The sequence below is a fragment of the Passer domesticus genome, chromosome 10 (genome assembly GCF_036417665.1).
Source record: "Passer domesticus isolate bPasDom1 chromosome 10, bPasDom1.hap1, whole genome shotgun sequence".
Taxonomy (NCBI): Eukaryota; Metazoa; Chordata; class Aves; order Passeriformes; family Passeridae; genus Passer; species Passer domesticus.
This window is the reverse complement of record NC_087483.1, coordinates 8,586,925-8,604,020: the sequence shown is the minus strand read 5'-3', so window position 1 is coordinate 8,604,020 and position 17,096 is coordinate 8,586,925. Positions and strand designations below refer to the sequence as shown.

The 17,096-nt window shown below is 44.6% G+C and overlaps 1 long non-coding RNA gene across 3 annotated transcripts; it reads right to left on the bottom strand.

The window, feature by feature from the left end:
- Nucleotides 1-488: 488 nt before the first annotated feature.
- On the bottom strand, nucleotides 489-13,873 carry LOC135308553 (uncharacterized). Of its 3 annotated transcripts, none has more exons than XR_010368957.1 (6): nucleotides 13,643-13,873; nucleotides 13,412-13,561; nucleotides 12,446-12,654; nucleotides 10,632-10,901; nucleotides 4,923-7,561; nucleotides 489-1,133 (listed from the first exon to the last, which is right to left on the bottom strand). It is a non-coding gene; the product is annotated as an uncharacterized LOC135308553 (long non-coding RNA). The 3 variants fall into 3 exon arrangements; XR_010368955.1 differs by lacking the exon at nucleotides 489-1,133 and adding an exon at nucleotides 1,871-3,841; XR_010368956.1 differs by lacking the exon at nucleotides 489-1,133 and adding an exon at nucleotides 1,871-3,841 and having other exon boundaries at nucleotides 12,446-12,589.
- Nucleotides 13,874-17,096: the final 3,223 nt, after the last annotated feature.

The window sequence follows — 17,096 nt, the reverse complement described above, 5'->3', positions numbered from 1 at the left end:
AGGGGGAAGAAAAGGCAGCCGGGAAGCAGAGCCCTGACATGCAGGGCGTTCAGCCTCTTCCTTAGGGTTTTCCCTGAGCACACCACCTGGGTGAGGCCGGCAGGAGAGGCTGGGAGCCAGCCCGTGCCCTTGCTGAGCAGATTGGCAGCAGGGCTGATCATCCCTGCTTGCCACCCCCGGGAGAGGAGCGTGATCCCCGCCTGGCGCAGAAATGGATCCAGCGGGAGGCTGTGAGGTGAAACTCGCTCAAATATTGAACTAGAAAAATTTTGCTCGATCTGCCTCTCAGTAAACAGTGACTAATTGCTCTGGCTGGAGCTGCTGTACCTTCTAGATTGGAAGGTGCAGATGGAGCAACGATAGTGAAGGCTCCTTACCTGACGCCGGCTGTACATTAATCACAAATGTTTGCTATGCAAATTTTGTCATACAAAGCAATTACTGCTGTTCCCATACTGACCTCATGTTTATTTATTACATGAGCTCTTTATTTGAACCTTGTCTGGTCTCTCTTCCCATATAAGCGTATTAGTATGTGGCTTCCAAAGGCACCCAGCTGAGAAATTGTAGATTTATTTGTGGCGTGGAGGGGTGGCACACGACACGCTGACTGCAATGCAGAGCTGAGAGGCTCAGCTCTTACACCGGTGGCTCTTCATGCAAAATATTCTCACCCCGAGGTCTCTGGCTGGATTGAAGGACACTTTCTAACAGCGCGGGGCTGCGACTCGGGCTTTGCTCTGACGCTGCAGTATTAACCGATGGTTAATGGAGACTGTCAGCCCGAGGAGCCGCGCAATAAAACTCTGCTTGGGCTTCTTTAGGGCCCGCTCACTGCAAGTAAAATTTTACACAGTGCTCCGTCCTTGGCTTTGTCACCTTTGCCTACCTCCAGAATGATGAGTTGCAAATAGATTTAACCGTGCCACCAAGGAAGTTGCGGGTGCGTTTTTGAATGTGGTGGTGTTTGGGTAGCTGGAGTGATGGGCGTCTTCAAGCACCAAATATTCTCTTGCCAGAGGAGTTCTCTCCATGTGATTTAATGTTGGGCAACACTGGCATCCGGTGGGCAGAGGGTTTCCTCCTTAACAGCTTGTGGCAGCTCACTCCCTTGATTTTGTCCTATGGTTTCTCTAGATGGCCATTAAATGCAATTTCTACATTAATCTGGGTTCTGTTTTCCCCCTCCCTTCAGTTTGGCTGCACAGCAGGCAGAGAAATGTATTGCCTTTTTAGTGTTTTCTTTTAAACACGCTCTGCTATACAGTCTGGGGTCTTCTGAAGTCAGCTGCCCCTCCACTCCAATCAGTTTTGTTGTGCAGGGACTTAGCCTGCCTTACATCACAGGTAAGTCTCTGTTCCTCCCCTGAGGGACACAGGAAGGGTCTCCATAGTTCTTGCTTCAAACCAAACCCTCCTGTCTGAGCTCTGTGGGCCCCTTCCTTGTCCACAAACATTATTTGTGATCTTTTACTGGGGGGAACTGTAGAAAAGCCCCCAGAGCCTGAATAAAATCTTTCTTACACCCCTCAGCCCTCCCTGCCTCTCTCATTGCTCTTTCTTCTGCTCTCACCTCTGCTTTCAGCTCTTCCCAATGTAGCATCATTTTCTGATGCAATTAACACTTCTTATCACTTCCAAATCGTTAATAAAGCCAGTAATTAACAGCAGGCCTGACAATGAACTGAGCAATGACACACTATGTACTTTTGCCCCTCTCCAGCATCACCCCTTCCTTAGGATTTTGGCTGGCTTTTCATCCATTCGACAACTTGCATGCCCCAGTCAATTTGAAATATTCCTCTCCCCCTCCCCAGTATTTCTCTTTTATGGTGCAGCTGTAGCTTTTGCTAATTGTTCATGAAATTACTTTCCTTTTTTTTTTCTCTAAAGCAATATTTTTCTTGAGGAGTTGAATGTAAAAGGGGCCATAAATGACTAATAGTAATTAATAAAAATGAAGAAATAATTGGGCAATGTCTTTAAATGTATATGCCTGGAGTCAAAGTCTTAAATCCCTGTTTCTGTTAAATCAGCTTGGGGTTTTTATTCTCCCCTGAAGGAGCAGCAGTGCCCAAGACTGTCAGGGGATACTCCAAGTGATGGAATAACTCTCCAACAACCCCAGAAAGCTGAGGGCTGGGAGAATGTGGAGGACCATGCCCATAGTACATAGCTTACTGCTGCCCTCCTCCCTTGCTGACAGGGGGACTGGCTGTGCCAGGGCAAGAGGGGCTTTGGGGACCTGGTGGACAACTTGATCCTCTTGAAAAACACCGCCTTTAACCCGTGGAGAGCCCTGCCACTTCCACTAGACTGTTAGAAAGGGATTAGACATTTAAGGGCAAGACAGTTACATTAAAAAAAAAAAGCAGCAATAAAAGGCTTTTGTGGTTCAGAGCATAAATCAGCCTTTTACTGCTTCCCTTTGCAGGGAGCACAGCAGCAAGTGCCTAACTCAGGGATTTTTATATCTGGTTGTGAAATATCTGGGGGACAGCAGTGCCAGGGAGCAGGCACGGGACCCTGTGCCTGAGTCAGCACTGCCCAGCCAAGGATGCTGCAGCACCCTGGTGGCTTTGGGAGGGAGGCTGGGTGTGATGGCATGGAGTCAGGGACAAGATCCCGTCATGCAAAGCAGGACTTGTAAGTGCACGGAGATGGTTTTGAGGGCCACTTCACCCCTGCTCCTCTCTCCTGATGATAATTAACTGCTGGTGGTTTTCCTTTGCCAATGTAGACTAGCAGAAACTCAGATCTGCCTCCCCAGCTCATTAAAAGGTCACGTTTTACAAAGTAGCACCGCCACCCTAACTAAATGTGTGCTGGCTAATTGCCTTTGGTGCGAAATCAGATTTGTGGCTTCTGTGGGATCAAGTGTGGCTTCCTCCTCTCCTCCCCACCTCTTTGGTTGTGTTCCCAGTCGCTGATGAGCATTTGATCTGCAGAAAAACTTTACTTTGCAGCCAGAAGCACACAGATTCCAAAGCCCTGGCTTTGCTTATGCCCAGGGTGGTGCAGAGGCAGGAGGGTTGGACCAGCTGTGATGTAGCAGAGCAGAAAATGCCACATGGGGCTGAACCTCGGCAGACAGTTTAGGTTTGAATGCCCTGTCAGGGAGCTGTCAGGGTAGGTTTGAATGCCCTACATGCAGGGCATTAGGTCAACATCTCACTTTGTTCCCACTGCTCCTTGCAATGTCTGGGGGGACAGAGCTGGCCAAGCTGGGACATGAATAACCAGCTCCAGGCCCTCCGCTTGCTGGACCAGAGAAGGATGTACAGCACAGTAGTAAATTGTTTAGCTGAAAGCATGGGAGAACTTGTGCCATGCACTGCAGCATCTTCTGTCATTTAACAAAGCAAGCGTGTGTCAGCTGTGGTGACAGAGATGCTCCTTGTCAGCCGTGCTGAACGAGAAGCCCTGCTCCATTAGGCAACACGTGCCAGAGTGCACGGAGCTGGGAGCAGGCATCTCTGCACAGAGCGGGCAGCCCTGAAACAAACACAAACACTTGGTGGGAGAGAAATATTCACTTGGGTATCCTCTTGCCTGCCAGCACAGCCTCACACGTGACAAGCAGCCAAAAGCCCATGCAAGAAGAAAGCTTGTGCAAGAAAAAGATGAACTTCTCACCTGTAGAAGCTGAGACCCTTGGAAATACTTATTTTCCCACCTCAAACTGATGTCAAGACAATTATGGGGGTTTCTTTATAGGTGCAAGCTTTTCAATTCACACTTGGAGAAGCAGAACAATAAATACAGGCTCCAGATGTGCACAGCCAGGTGAGCAGCTCTTTGGAAGTCCATGGCCTTTGCCATGTTCACCTGTGGTGAACATCTGTGGGGAGAAAGAGTGGCGTGGAGGTGTCCCCACGTCCTCCATCCCCTGCAGAGACACCCTGCTGCATGGCCGAGATCCCCAGCTCCACGTTTCGAGAAGTGGGACCTACAATGGGAGCAGTGTGGAGCTCAGCTGTGTTTGCAGGACTTCAGGGATGATATCACAACCCCAGAGGCGGAGCAGAGTGGAGCTCCAGGCAGGCAGAGAGATGTGAGCTCAGCCATTCACCGGGGACACTTAATCCAGCATCAACACTGGGCCCATTGTGGGGTGGTGCAATGCACTACTTTGTCTTTTTTTTGTGTGTGAGGTTTTTTTTTTGGGCTTTTTTTTTTTTTCAGAATTATTGTTTGAGGAGTAACAAAAGTTTCCCTGAAGCACAAAGAAGAGTACTCTGGGAATCTGAAAGAAGCCACCCAATTAGATAATAGAAAAAATTCCGTATAAAGACAAAATTGCAGCAGCAGCCAATACAAGACAGGGTTCGTAATTGTATTTTCTGTAACTAAAAGCTGATCTCGAGAAAACATTTTAGACCATACTTGGGTTTTAGTGCTGTTTATATCTCATTCATAGCAAAAAGATTTAAGTGCACTCTCAGTTATTGTAAGAGTCCTAAAACAGGCCTATGTTGTCCACTCTAGAGTATCATATTGTTTCTTTTATTTTTTTTTTTGTTCTCCTCCTGTATATATCAAACTCCTTGACAACCTGATTTACAAGGGCCTCACTTAAATTTCACAGAATCATAGAATAGTAGAATAGTTTAGGTTGGATTTAAAGGTCATTTCAAAGCCCCTGCAATGAGCAGGGACATTTTCACTAGATCAGGTTGCTCAGAAGCCCATCCAACCTGACCCTGGATGTTTCCAGGGCTGGGGCACCCACCGCCTCTCTGGGAAACCTGTGCCAGTGCCTCACCACCCTCATTCAGTAGAAGATGCAGTGTTTTTCCCATCACCCACATGCAAAAACATGGGTGTTTGTGTTTTCTTCCCAACTCCTATATGATATCCAAATACAGCATTCTCTTGCCTAGTCCTCTCTCACTCATCCTTCTTTCCCACCTCTTCCCTACCTTCTCCGTGATCCTGGTGGTGTGTCTCACATCTGAAGCCAAACTCCTCTCAGCTCAATGATTTCCTGGCACATTTCATGTCTTCTTCCTTTTTAAAAATAGAGGAACGTCCTCCCAAGTGGCATTGAGTAAAATGCAATAAAGAAAATGTAGAGGTTATCCACTTGATACCAAGGAGTTTTTGCTTCTTTCTTGTTGTTGTTGCTGGATCCTACTTCAGCCTGGTGCTGACTTCTCAAGCCCTATGGTACAAGCACATCTACATACTAATAACATTTGCATTTGCTTATGGGTGACTCAGTTTTGCAAGATGACAGAAGGCAATACCAGCCGTGGTTCAGCATTATCCTGCTAAAGGCTGTCAGTAATGGGGCTGGGGTACTTCACACATGGTCAAAGCACCCCACTCTTTACAACAGGTTCAAGGTTGCACCTGAAAAATTTTAAGGGGGACTAAAGGATGTCCACCCACTCCTCAGAGACATTTGAAGCTCCCAGTCATAATTATTTACCAAGCACTTTCCCAAGCCTTTTTCTAAAAAGTCTACCTATGAAAAATTCATTTATACAGCACAAACTGTGTCTATAAATAATAGACACTCCAGCTCACCTGCCTCTTTACATTTCTATAGGCGATGCAAGCTCTACTTACAACAAAGTAGAGCAAATTAACGCTGCCGCGTTATCAGCACACATCCCTCGTCTGGCACAATTGGCTGGATGGTCCCGTTTGCCTGAGAATTCATTGTTTCTATAGCAATCCTGACAAGAAGAGTTTCCCATTGTGCTCAAGGAAAAGGGCACTCCCAAGACCACAGGAGCTTTATTAGCTCTAAATGCCTTACAAATAGAGTCTGGTTATCAAAATTGGTTTCTAGAAGTCACCATTATTTCAAGCTTTGCTGTTAACACGCCCAGGACGAGATGTTCAGTCCCTCACAGGGGACCAGCCCATTGGCTTAGAAGCTCACACTGGATTGATTTGTAGGAACTGCACCAGTCAGATCCTTCCAGGTCGTTGTTGCCATGTGAAATAGTTCTGTTATTCTAAATTTTCCATGTAGCTGTAGGAGTCGTGAGGCTGCCGAGGTGAGCGGAAGCGCTCAATAACTTAGCACACTGCGCCAAAGAGGATTTACAACCCAACTTGTTACAAACTCAGGGATTGAACTCCCTCGTCCTCATCCAAGTGGCAAAAGCAGGAGCCCTGGGGCCGAGGTGGTACCTGGGGGTGTGGGCACTACTTGGCAGATGGCTCACATGGGGGTGCTTTTCCATGCAGGACACCCCTCCTCGCCTTCCCCAGGAACCGCGGCACGCAGCCGAGCGCCATTCCAGGGCGCTGCTGCCAAGGCAAGGGCAAAACTTCCGCTGGCAGGCCTGGAGCAGGCAGCAGGCCAGTGGGTGGCCTTGTCTGCAGGCAGCCATGCAAATCTCTGCCCAAGTTTTCCCTTTCTTGCCTTTTTTTTTTTCCCTTCTTTCCTGGAATCCAGCCATTTACAAGGTGAATGCTCTCTTCTTGCACTACTTTTTCTTTCTTTATTTTTTAGAAGCATGCGCTAGAAAAAAAAACTTTCAGCAAGTACTAGGTACTATATAAATCTTGTTATTAAGGTTTAAAATGGATTTTCATATTTATTTTTAACCTCTCTTATTGGCTTTTCTGAATATTTGGTGATCAGGGAAAAAAGAGAGGGCTATTTCAAATTATGACAAAGGTCCCACTGCCCTGACAACACTAAACAAAAGAACAGATTTGGCATGAACACTCACAGGAATTAAGGCTGCTGCTTTTTGGACTTTTTTTGATGTGCAGAGGGTCTGGCACGTTCCTCACAAAGATGTCATTTGATAGCTGTTATCACTGAAAAAGGGCAAAGGAAGGTGTAGGAGAAATCACAGCACTTTCACATTTCTCCACAGCTTCCTAGCTTATAAAAATACTTACAGAAGGGAATAAAAGGATTTGTTTTATTTAATTTTTCTCCCTCCAGTATTTTTTCCCTATCATGCCTGGTGTAGAAATCTTTCTCAGTAAATTAAGATAAAACTAAAAGGTACTAGCAGTTCATTTTATCTTGATACACTGAAACTGATCCAAATTCCGAAGTTATCCCTTTTTCAGGTAAAAATAACAATGCCCCATAGGAAAAAAAAAAAACAAACCTGTGTCCAAACACCCCATTCTGATTTGGAATAACTCTCATACAAAGGGAAAGCTCTCGTTTTTTCACCCCACAAGCCTTCCAGCTCTCCCACAGCACCTTCTTAAATTCCTAGCCACAGAATGGTTTGGGTTTCTGAGCCTTCCCCATTTGAGTGGTTTCCCTCTTCTGCCATAAAATCCTGCCACAAATTCCATCCATCCCTATGAACAGGAATGGTTGCAAGCTTCCCTCCTAAGGTTTTTAAATTAAGACTTAATGAAGACTCAGAATTTAAGATTAAATGCTCAGCCCCTGGCTAATTATGTTTGTACTGTTCCATTTCCTTGGCAAGCATTTGAGATAAAAAACAAAACAAAACAAGCCCCAAACAATATTTACACATTCTAGAACACAGCAAATCCTTCCTTGAAAAGGCACAAGAAATCCCTGTAGAGCACTGGTACACTTTCAGCCAGCCTCCTGTCCAATTTCCTGGGGAAAAAGAAAACAATAACAAAATGCAAGTTCACGACCTTGCGATTTAAAAATGTGAAATATCTTAAATATTTGTGTTTGTCTGTTCTGGCTGCTCAGTGTGCATTATAGCTACATATGCAATTAGCTTCTATTCCACACCTCTGCATGGGTGAAGATCTGAAGTACAGATCCCCTTTGCAGCTATTATACATCACTTTTCCATAAATGAGGTATAATAATTTGCCTTTAAAGTATTACATTAGGCTGCTGTTTACCTTTCACTTAGGTCTTTCATTACAAATCCAGCCATTGGTTGGATCAAGTTTTCATTTCTATAATATTTTTTTCTCCCTGTAGCAATGCCTTGTAAACAGCTTCCTTATGTATGACTATGAATGAGATGGAAAAGCCAGGGAATATCTTGTGGTATGAGGAAAAAAATTGCTGTGCTTACTGCCTTATAAAATGCACTTGATAAATTTGAATAATCTGAATTTTTATTGCAACAGTCTTTAAAATAAAGAGATACAATTTTCCTTTTTTTTTTTAAATTTTAAATAATGAACCGAAATCTTAATAAACAATTTTGTCTGAACCACAGAAAGAAATGAAAGGCTCTTCTGTGTAGTGACTCACTGGATTATTGAAAACAACTATGTGGCTGCAACTGCTTTGCCTTCCTGATATATCTTTTTCCTCTGTTTTTAATAACGAGATCACTGTAGAGCTTTGATGAAAAATGAAATTTCCTTCTTTTCCAGATTTGATTTTTTTACAGAAATATTTACGTGGGTTGGAGAAATGCATTTAAAATGACACAGCTCAAGTCTACCAGGAGCAGATTTTTACATACACGAGTTGTAGAAATCTATCTGCCCATCTTAATTCTCATAATTTATCCCCTTGTGTGCTTTTTTCCCTTCTGTGGATCGGACAATCAATTTTTCCTCCCTTTTTATGAATAAGCCTCTCTCAGAAACGAGACACACGGCTTTAACTTCTGGGGGAAGCATTGCCACTGCTGCCAAGGAAAGGGATGTGAACTGACGGGCTGCTCTGCTCTGGAACATTAAGCACACCACACTCCCACTGCACAGTGCCACTGTCAACATGAAACCCACGTGTTAATAGCCCACTGGTTTGGTGGTTTGTGTTTTTTTTTTTTTTTTTGTTTTCCTTTTCAAGTGTATCTACAGCTAACTGCAAGGGAAAAACCCAAACAGCAAAACAGTGCTGAGAAGGGTGTCCCTCCTAAATGGTGGCACTGCTCAGGTAGATGCTCAAAGCTCTCCTCTCTCCACAGGTATGAAGCAGAAGTGGGGCTGTCTTAACCCATCTCCAAGACCATTACTGACAGTAGGTGATGTTTAAAAAAAGGAATGATTTGCTGTGGGATTCAGGGGGAGATTGTGTGTTTTGGTACTGTTTGACATGCTGATAAGCAGAGGGGAAAATGTTGTCCAGTAAACAGAGTTGTCTCTGTTGATTGAGAGATGTCTTATGGAAAGGTGTTAGTCAGTGTAAACCCCAGGATACCCAACAAAGAGGATTTTCAATAAAAAGATAGAACCATTAAACTAGCTTATCTTGTCTTCACAGGCTCAGGTGTAAAGAGAGATGTTACCTATGCACTTCTGTTGATCTCCATGCTTAACAAAGCCATGAGCACATGGAGCAAGTAGCATTTCAGATATCACCATATTCCTTTCAATTCACATGGAAAACCTGTCCAAGGCTGACCCCTCTCCCACTGAAACTCCAGTTTAGCATCATTGACAAATATTCCCTCCATTGTGTAATTTGAGGTGGATTTTTTTTCTTTTTTTTTTTTTTTTTACTATGCAGAACAGGTGAACCACTTTTTTCTTCCTAGGTATTTATGAGACTTTTTAAAGGTCAAAGCAACCAAACAATCAGGTGAAACAAGCTGCACCTGCCAGGCCAGTTGGACCACTGTAAAATTCAGTGCTGGAAGGGACTTTCTTCAGAGCAGCCTCCTGATCTTTACAAGGTATTCATGTTAGTTTTCCTAATGACTTCCGTGTGCTGAGCTCTACTGGCAGAAAAAGGCGTGGGGAGCCATCAAGGGAAGGTGATGGTACAAATGTCCCCACCTTTGTAAATGAAGTATCTCACACAACACAGGGCTGCCAGTGGTTTTCTTTCTGGCTCCCACACATCTCCTCTTTTGGGGGAAGCTGAAGGTGCAAAGGGAGTAGAGCCTGCAATGCACCCATCAGCTCAAAAGCAGGATTCAGAACTGGAGGTAATCCTTATCCTCTCAAAACTTTAACCTAAGGGAGCACAAAGGGAAAAGTAATCACCTCGTGTTGGTCATTAGCTTTGCCCACCATCACAAATATCACAGAAAGAGAGGCCCTCAGCAGGGCTTGCTTTAGATCAGGAATAACTCCTGGTGCAGCCATTGCTGGGGCTGTTTAGTCCTTCAGGTTTTTGACATATTGAGGAAAGCCTCGACAACGCAGACAACTGCAGTGAAACAAGGGGCTGGCTCAAACGTTAATGACCCACTGATTCTGTGTGAGACAGAGATGATCCTACTGTCTGCCCTGGCAAGACTTCTCCCTTCACCCCCCTTGGAAGGCATCCCCTCAATAACTGCAAGGGGCAGAGCTGGTCCCTCAACATTTGCTTCCTTCCCCCTCCCGTCCCCAACTCCTATCCTTGACCTGCAGAGTAGGAATCAAAAACTGTGGCTTTGCTAGCATAGCAGAAGAAAAATCAATCTCCTTGTTGAACTGGTGAAATAAAAGTGGAGCACCTGAAGTTCTGCTTTCCCATTTCCAGGTGCCACTTACACTGACAGGCAAATTTCACAGAAGAAAGACAGTAATCTGCAAGTGCTCTGCTGTAGTGTGGATTCACCTCTCCAACAGCAGCAGATAAAGGTGAAGGCAGCTCACCATCACACTCACTCAGGTGCAATAGTTTGCATCTAGAGAAAGTTTAGGGGTTTGGGAAAGAAAAGATAATTTGCAATCACAAAAAAAAAAAGAGATAAAGCAGTGTAGGAAAAGGGGCAGCTTTGCACTGTGCAAAGCAAAATAACCTGGCACATTTTTACCTGTTTAGGTTGCTTTCACCAATGAGGTTTTTTATTCTCTTCAAGTAACCTCTCCTCCAGGGCTTGATATCCAGAGGGTCACCTCAGGGAGCATGTGGGCTTTGGCTGGGATTCCTCTCAGGAACACGTTGGTTGTGGTTGTGGTGGGGGCATCACGGAGATCTTGGCTGTGCCAGCTGCCCGCCTGTGATTGCAGAGATGTTCAGCTGGCCAAGAGTCACCCTCCAGTGCTGGGGTGCTTCATAAACGGCTGGAAGGTCTGGGAAAGACCTGAAAAGAAAAGGAGAAAGAGGGAGGAAGAGAGAAGAGGAGGAGAGAGAAGAAGAAGAAAAGAAAGAGAGAAAGAAGAAGAGAGAAAGAAGAAGAGAAAGAAGAAGAGAAAGAAGAAGAGAAAGGAGAAGAGAAGAGAAGAGAAGAGAAGAGAAGAGAAGAGAAGAGAAGAGAAGAGAAGAGAAGAGAAGAGAAGAGAAGAGAAGAGAAGAGAAAGCGAGAAAGAAAGAAAGCGAGAAAGAAAGAAAGCGAGAAAGAAAGCAAGAAAGCAAGAAAGCAAGAAAGAAAGAAAGAAAGAGGGAAAAATATAAAAAATTAAAAAGGAGAAAAGGGGAAATGAGATTTTATTGCAACGAATCCCTGCTGCAAAATACCACGGCCCGAGCCCCCCAAAATGCAGCGCAGACGCTCCGGAGCCCGCCGGGGCCGGGCGCTGCCGGCGCTGCCGCGGTCCAACACCGCCCTCTCACGGCTCCGCTGCTGCCAAACCCGGCCTTCGCGGGGCTGCACACGTAGCTCTTGCCAAAAATCGCGGTGTTCCACCCTGCTACAGCTCTGCCGTGGGCGGGGGTGCGCCCCGTGTCCCACGGGGGTGAGCGCTGCAGGGTCCGGCCAGCCGCGCCCCGCCGTCGCTCCCCGGCTGGAAGTGCGGGAGGATGGGTGGATTCCTGCCCTGCAGCCGCTCATCGCTGACTCGGGGACATGGAATCAGAGTGAGAGCTGATTGCCCAGCCCTGGCTACACCCTGTGTCCGCTCTGAGCCGCCTTTACACCAGGTTTACACCCCCGTGGAAATCCCAAAAGAGCACATCACCACATCGACTGCTGATGACACCTCGCGTTCTCCTTGTTCTGACTTTGGCACACAAACTGGAAAGAGATGGTTTTCCTTCTCAACATGGACAAATTTCCATTGCTAGCATCGAGTTGGCTCTAAGCCCAGGTTAAGCAGATAGTTGCCCAGAGCAGGTATCCTGAATGGATGACAAGGCAGCAGGTTTGCTGCTGCAGGCACTTGGAAAAACTGAGCTGAGTGCTGCCCCAAGGCTCTTGAGGATGGCTCAGGGTGTGTAGGCAGCAGACAGCTGGGATGGAAGGAAATAAAGAAGAATGGTCTCCCTGTCCCTTCAGTCTGGCACTAAGAAGGGATGAGAGGTCCCCAGGGCATTTCTCATCCCTCTTCGCCAGGAGCTGCTATGCCCTCTGGCCCATATAAGCTGTGCCTATACCAAACTAGGCATTTTCAGGTTAACGTAAGCAATTCCTGGATTCACACACCCTGGGCACCTCAAGCATTTTTATCTGCCCTCCTTACCCCACGCCCCCCCCCCCCCACAAAAAACACAAGATGCTACTAAAAATGGACAATGTGTCCACTTCTATTGCAGAGCTCATGCTGCTGAGCTGGAATTACAACTGGCTGGTACAAATGAGAGCTACATTTACATTCTGACAGCCTAACAGTAACCCAGAAAGTTTCAGTCTATCCATTCCAGTTTTTCCTGATCTGCATCTCGCTGAAAACTTTGACCCTCAACATTTACCTCCCTGTTGCAGACCTGTGGCCCCCAGCTCTGTTCCTTTCCTCCTCGGGTGCCATCACACTGTCCTGCTCCTCAGTGCTCCTGACTGGATGGTGCTTAAACCATGTCTTAACTGAGCATCACCAGTGAGCTGAGGACCAAGGCCTGGAAAAGCAGGAAAAACTACCAGCATGGCTTTGCTGAGAGATCAAGGTCTGCAGGACTTATCTCTGGTAAGAAAAATAAATGGCAAGTGAAGAGATCAAAAGGTGATACTGCACTGCTTAGGATTTTGTTCAATATTAGCTGCAATGGTACTGTGTGATGTGCTGGCAGTGGTAAGTAAATAGATTATGGACTAAACTTTGTACAATAAATAGTCCATTACTGAATATATACTTCTCAAATTAATCACTGACACAAGCTAATGACAGTCTCAGGCCAAGAGGCTTGAAATGGCTTTGCAGAGGCAACCAGTCTTGATCTCTGCTGGCTGCAGAGTCCTCCTGCTCTTGTGTCTTCCAATAAAACCTATTTTGCAGGTGCAATTATTCAGTGGCTGGGGTTAACTCAATGCTCTGAAGGATGAAGGTGAGGTAATCAACTCTATTCATCTTGGTATTTCTTTTGCATGCTCTGGGATTATAATTACAAGATAAAATATTATTGCAGGAGGCTGATATTTAACGAGGTATCAGCCAAGGGGACAGGACTTTAAATGCATAGGAATGCTGAGAGTGGGACTCTTGGGGAGCCCCAGGTGAGATGCCAGGTTTGAAGTAGTTGATTTCATAATCTCTGCCAAAATGTGCCACATCCCTGGCTGTCAGTGTCACTCCCAACACCACAGGGTTTTCCCCTTTCCCACAGGCTGGAAAGAAACTGGCCCTTATCTTCTTCCTCGCTCTATCCTGCCCACCAGGGTGTGATCCAGAGCCCCCAGATCCTGCTAATGAGAGCACTCACAGTGGGAATATGGACACTTACCTGCAGCTTGGGGTGAGCTGTGCATCCTTACTGCTGGGGACGTGTTTTCAGGCACTGAATTCCCTTTTGCCATCAAAAAAAGAGGCTTGAAGAGCAGCACCCCAAAGGATGGTTTGTCTCTTTGGTGTGACAAGTAGGTACTGCAGAGCCCTGAAATGAGCCCCCCTCCATCAGTCACACTGCCCCAAATCCTCCCTCAGGCTGAATTCACCTCCCTGCCCCACTGCTCACCTTCTGAGTTTGGCATTGCCCTTGGCCTCCTGCACAAACACGGCCAGGAAAGGTTCCTGTCTCGTGGATCTCAGACTAATTACACAGAGATTAGAGGTTCAGGACACAGTGCCAGGTTCCACGGGGACTGCCAGAACAAATGTCAGCACAGAGCCATAAGGCCAGCATGGAAATCAGGAGTATTCATAGGGGCAGGAGAAAGTCTGCAGATGCAATCATCTGGCCCTCTATGTAGACTTAAAGAAAAAAAAGATAAAATTACTAGTTTTAGTGAGAACTGCAGATCTCCAGAACAGCTTTGGATCAGGAGAGGGGGAACTTGCACACTGAGGATTTCCAGCAAAGCCCAGTCCTGCCCCAGTCCTCCCTGGGGTGCCCTTGCTGCATGGCAGCAGGAAAGCAGCCTGGGGGAGATGGCAGTGCTGGACTTTCCCACTAGCAGGGAAATTCACTGCTCCCCTGGGAGATTTCCCATGGGGAAAGGAAGGGTTAGAAATGCTTCAGAAGCACAAAAAGGGATTGTAGCATCCAATCGCTGCATTTAATGTTAAGTGGCTCTTCAATTTATACTCATCACCTACTCTTTGTAAAATTCTTGGCATTCCCAACGTTTTCCTTTTCCTACAGCTCCAGTTAAAGCCCATGAAAAGTTCAGAGGCGTTTCTAACCCTGGAGATGCTGTCTCAGTGACACCAATCAAGCGCTACGCTCCAAGGTTTCCTCAGCAGGTCCCTCCTGGCAGACAAATCTCAGCCTTCAGTTAACCCAGAGAAAGGTCAGCCAAGCCATCAAACGTTTCAAAGCACAATTAAGACCCCAAATGAGCCAAGTGAAAGTTTATTGCTGAAACTTCTCTGCCAGTTGATGCTCAGTGATTACAAGGGTCACTTGAAATGCCATCAGCAGAAGCACCGTGTGTGCTAGGAACCTGGCCCTGCTGATGGGCATTACTGAAACTTTTGGCAAGGCAAACAACCTTGCTGAAATATGATTGAGAAAAATCATTAAAAATTGAATTAAAAATTAAAATTTTAATTGAGCATTTTTTAAAAAACAATTCAAGCTGTAGCTGACAGAGAGAGAAGCTGCTTTGAGTCTGAAAATCTGAATTAGAATTTAGAGGTGAGGTGTTTGAATTGCCTTAAAATAATTCAGCTCCCATACAAGTGTGGTTGACCAGAACAAGTCAGAAATTAACTCTCTATCTCAAGAATATAGCAATTAAAGATATATCAAAGGCCCAAAGGGATAAAAAAGGTCACAACCTAGCCTTAATAAAAAATTTCAAATAATTTCGTTCATTGGAAAGCTGAAATTTTATACATAAAATCCTATTTCCCTATGTTATGAAATTTTTGCAACATTCTATATTTAGGATTAAAACAAAAGGAAGCACAAAGTCAAAACTAAATTACAGAAAGTTCAAACCGAGCTTTTCAATATTAGAGTGAACAGGCAACAAATAAAGACTTGCATCTGAAGGAATCTACATTCCTTCATTGTGATGGATTTAAACAAAGCCCATCTTTTCCAACAGCAAAACAATTTCTGGAAGCCTCTTCACTGCCACCCACTTGTGCCTGGCTAGGCTTTATGGAATGGCACTGAACACTGTGGTATGAGAAAGGGGGAAAAGCAAAGGATGGAAGGAGGCTTTAGACTAGGAAATAGCAGTTTGAAAAAGGAAGGGCAAAATTAACTCCAGGCTTTTCCTGTCCTGTCTAAAAGAATGGCATAAGGAAAATCATCAGCAACCATCTAAAAAAATTCACTAAAGAGCAAACAGGGAAGGCAAAAGGAAAACTGAGCTTTGCTAACACTGTTCCAATTGATGGGAAATGGGTAAAATGCCTATGCAGACAATTGAGTTTTGCCCCTTTTTGGGGAGACAGAAGCCTGGCAAATTTATTTCATGTTCTCACATCTGTATTTAAAAAATTATAACTCTCAGCTCAAATGCCACCTTGATATATTAGCTATCTACTTTCATTTTATTCACCCTCATATTTGGTGCAGGATGTGAATGTGTAATCTAAGTCATAACAAAGGTTTCTCTGTGGTAGTAAGAGGTGTCATTATCAGACATTACATGGCAGTTTATAATGCCAGTGGAATAATTTTGCATCAATGTTACAACGAAATTCTTGATAGAGAAAGATGTTATGGGGAGTAATTACTTCTCTCCCCCCACTAGCTATTAAACTTTAATAGCTCAGATATTATTTCAGGTTTCCTAAAAGACAGGTTGGCATAGAAGTTCATTCTGTAATTCCTATATTTTAGTAGCCAGAATAAAACAAAAGTATCTAGAACCTACTCAGGCTTTTATTTTAGACAACAAGAGATGAAAAAAAATACAAAATAGTTTATTCACTGTAGATTGAAAGAAATGCTGAGTTTAGATCCCAGATACCAAATCTCATCAGCCTGTCTGCTGGCTAATCCCATAAATATAGTTATTGAGACTAGAAACTGCAAATGACATATACCAGGAGAGATAGGAAGATCAATCTAGGAGATACTTAATGGATTATATGAAAATGAGCAAGAAATGCCCTATAATTATTCCACACTGTTGAGCTGGTTTCTTAGCTGATTTAAAGGCTTAACTACCTCCTCTGGAGAAATAAGAAGAGCCAGCTATTGGCATATATTCATGTTTTAACAGCCCACTCCCTGTGGCTCCCAGCCTGGGCTCTGGGCTTGCATTTCTGCTTCTGTTGTCCCATCAGCACAGGAGCAAAGTGAAGGATCTTTGTAGTGTTGCACCCATGAAGTCAGATAAACCTTTTTTTAGGAAAGCATCTACCCAAAACCAACCTGGCTTCATTCATTTTTGTACCTGAAAACACCAGGGTCACCTGTAGAAATAACATGAGTTAATATTTTCATCCCTGCACATGGAAATTCCTGACAAATACTTTTGCTTGTTTGTCATTTTCTTTGTTTAAACACATTTCAGTTGGAACATTATCAGTCTGAATGTGAATTTCAAACGCTTTCTTTATCATCTGGGGCAGAGTAATATGTTCTGAACTGGTCCAGTCAGCAAAGCCTAACCTACAGAAATGAGCCCTTTAGAACTCACTGCAATTTTGCTCCCCCTTGGTGGCCCTAGCTGTGCATGTCTGCACTACTCATCCTGCAGAATGACTGAAAAAAAAATCAGATTAAACATTAGAAAAAAAGGGATTGGGGTTAAGGGCACGAGGGGGCAGGGGTAGCAAAGCAAACCAGAGTTTTCTTCAGTCACCTTCAAAATAGCCTAGAAATTACTACTACAAATAATAATAATTTTAAATGCCAGTTAAAAAATCAGTAGGTAATCCTGGTTTAAGATGATAGCAAAAAGAAGCATAAGAAATGGGAAAATAAGTTTAAAAAATCCACTTGGCAAGAACAATGCTTCAAGCAGACTTTGCACTGACTTCTCTCTTTGTAATGGGGAAAAATT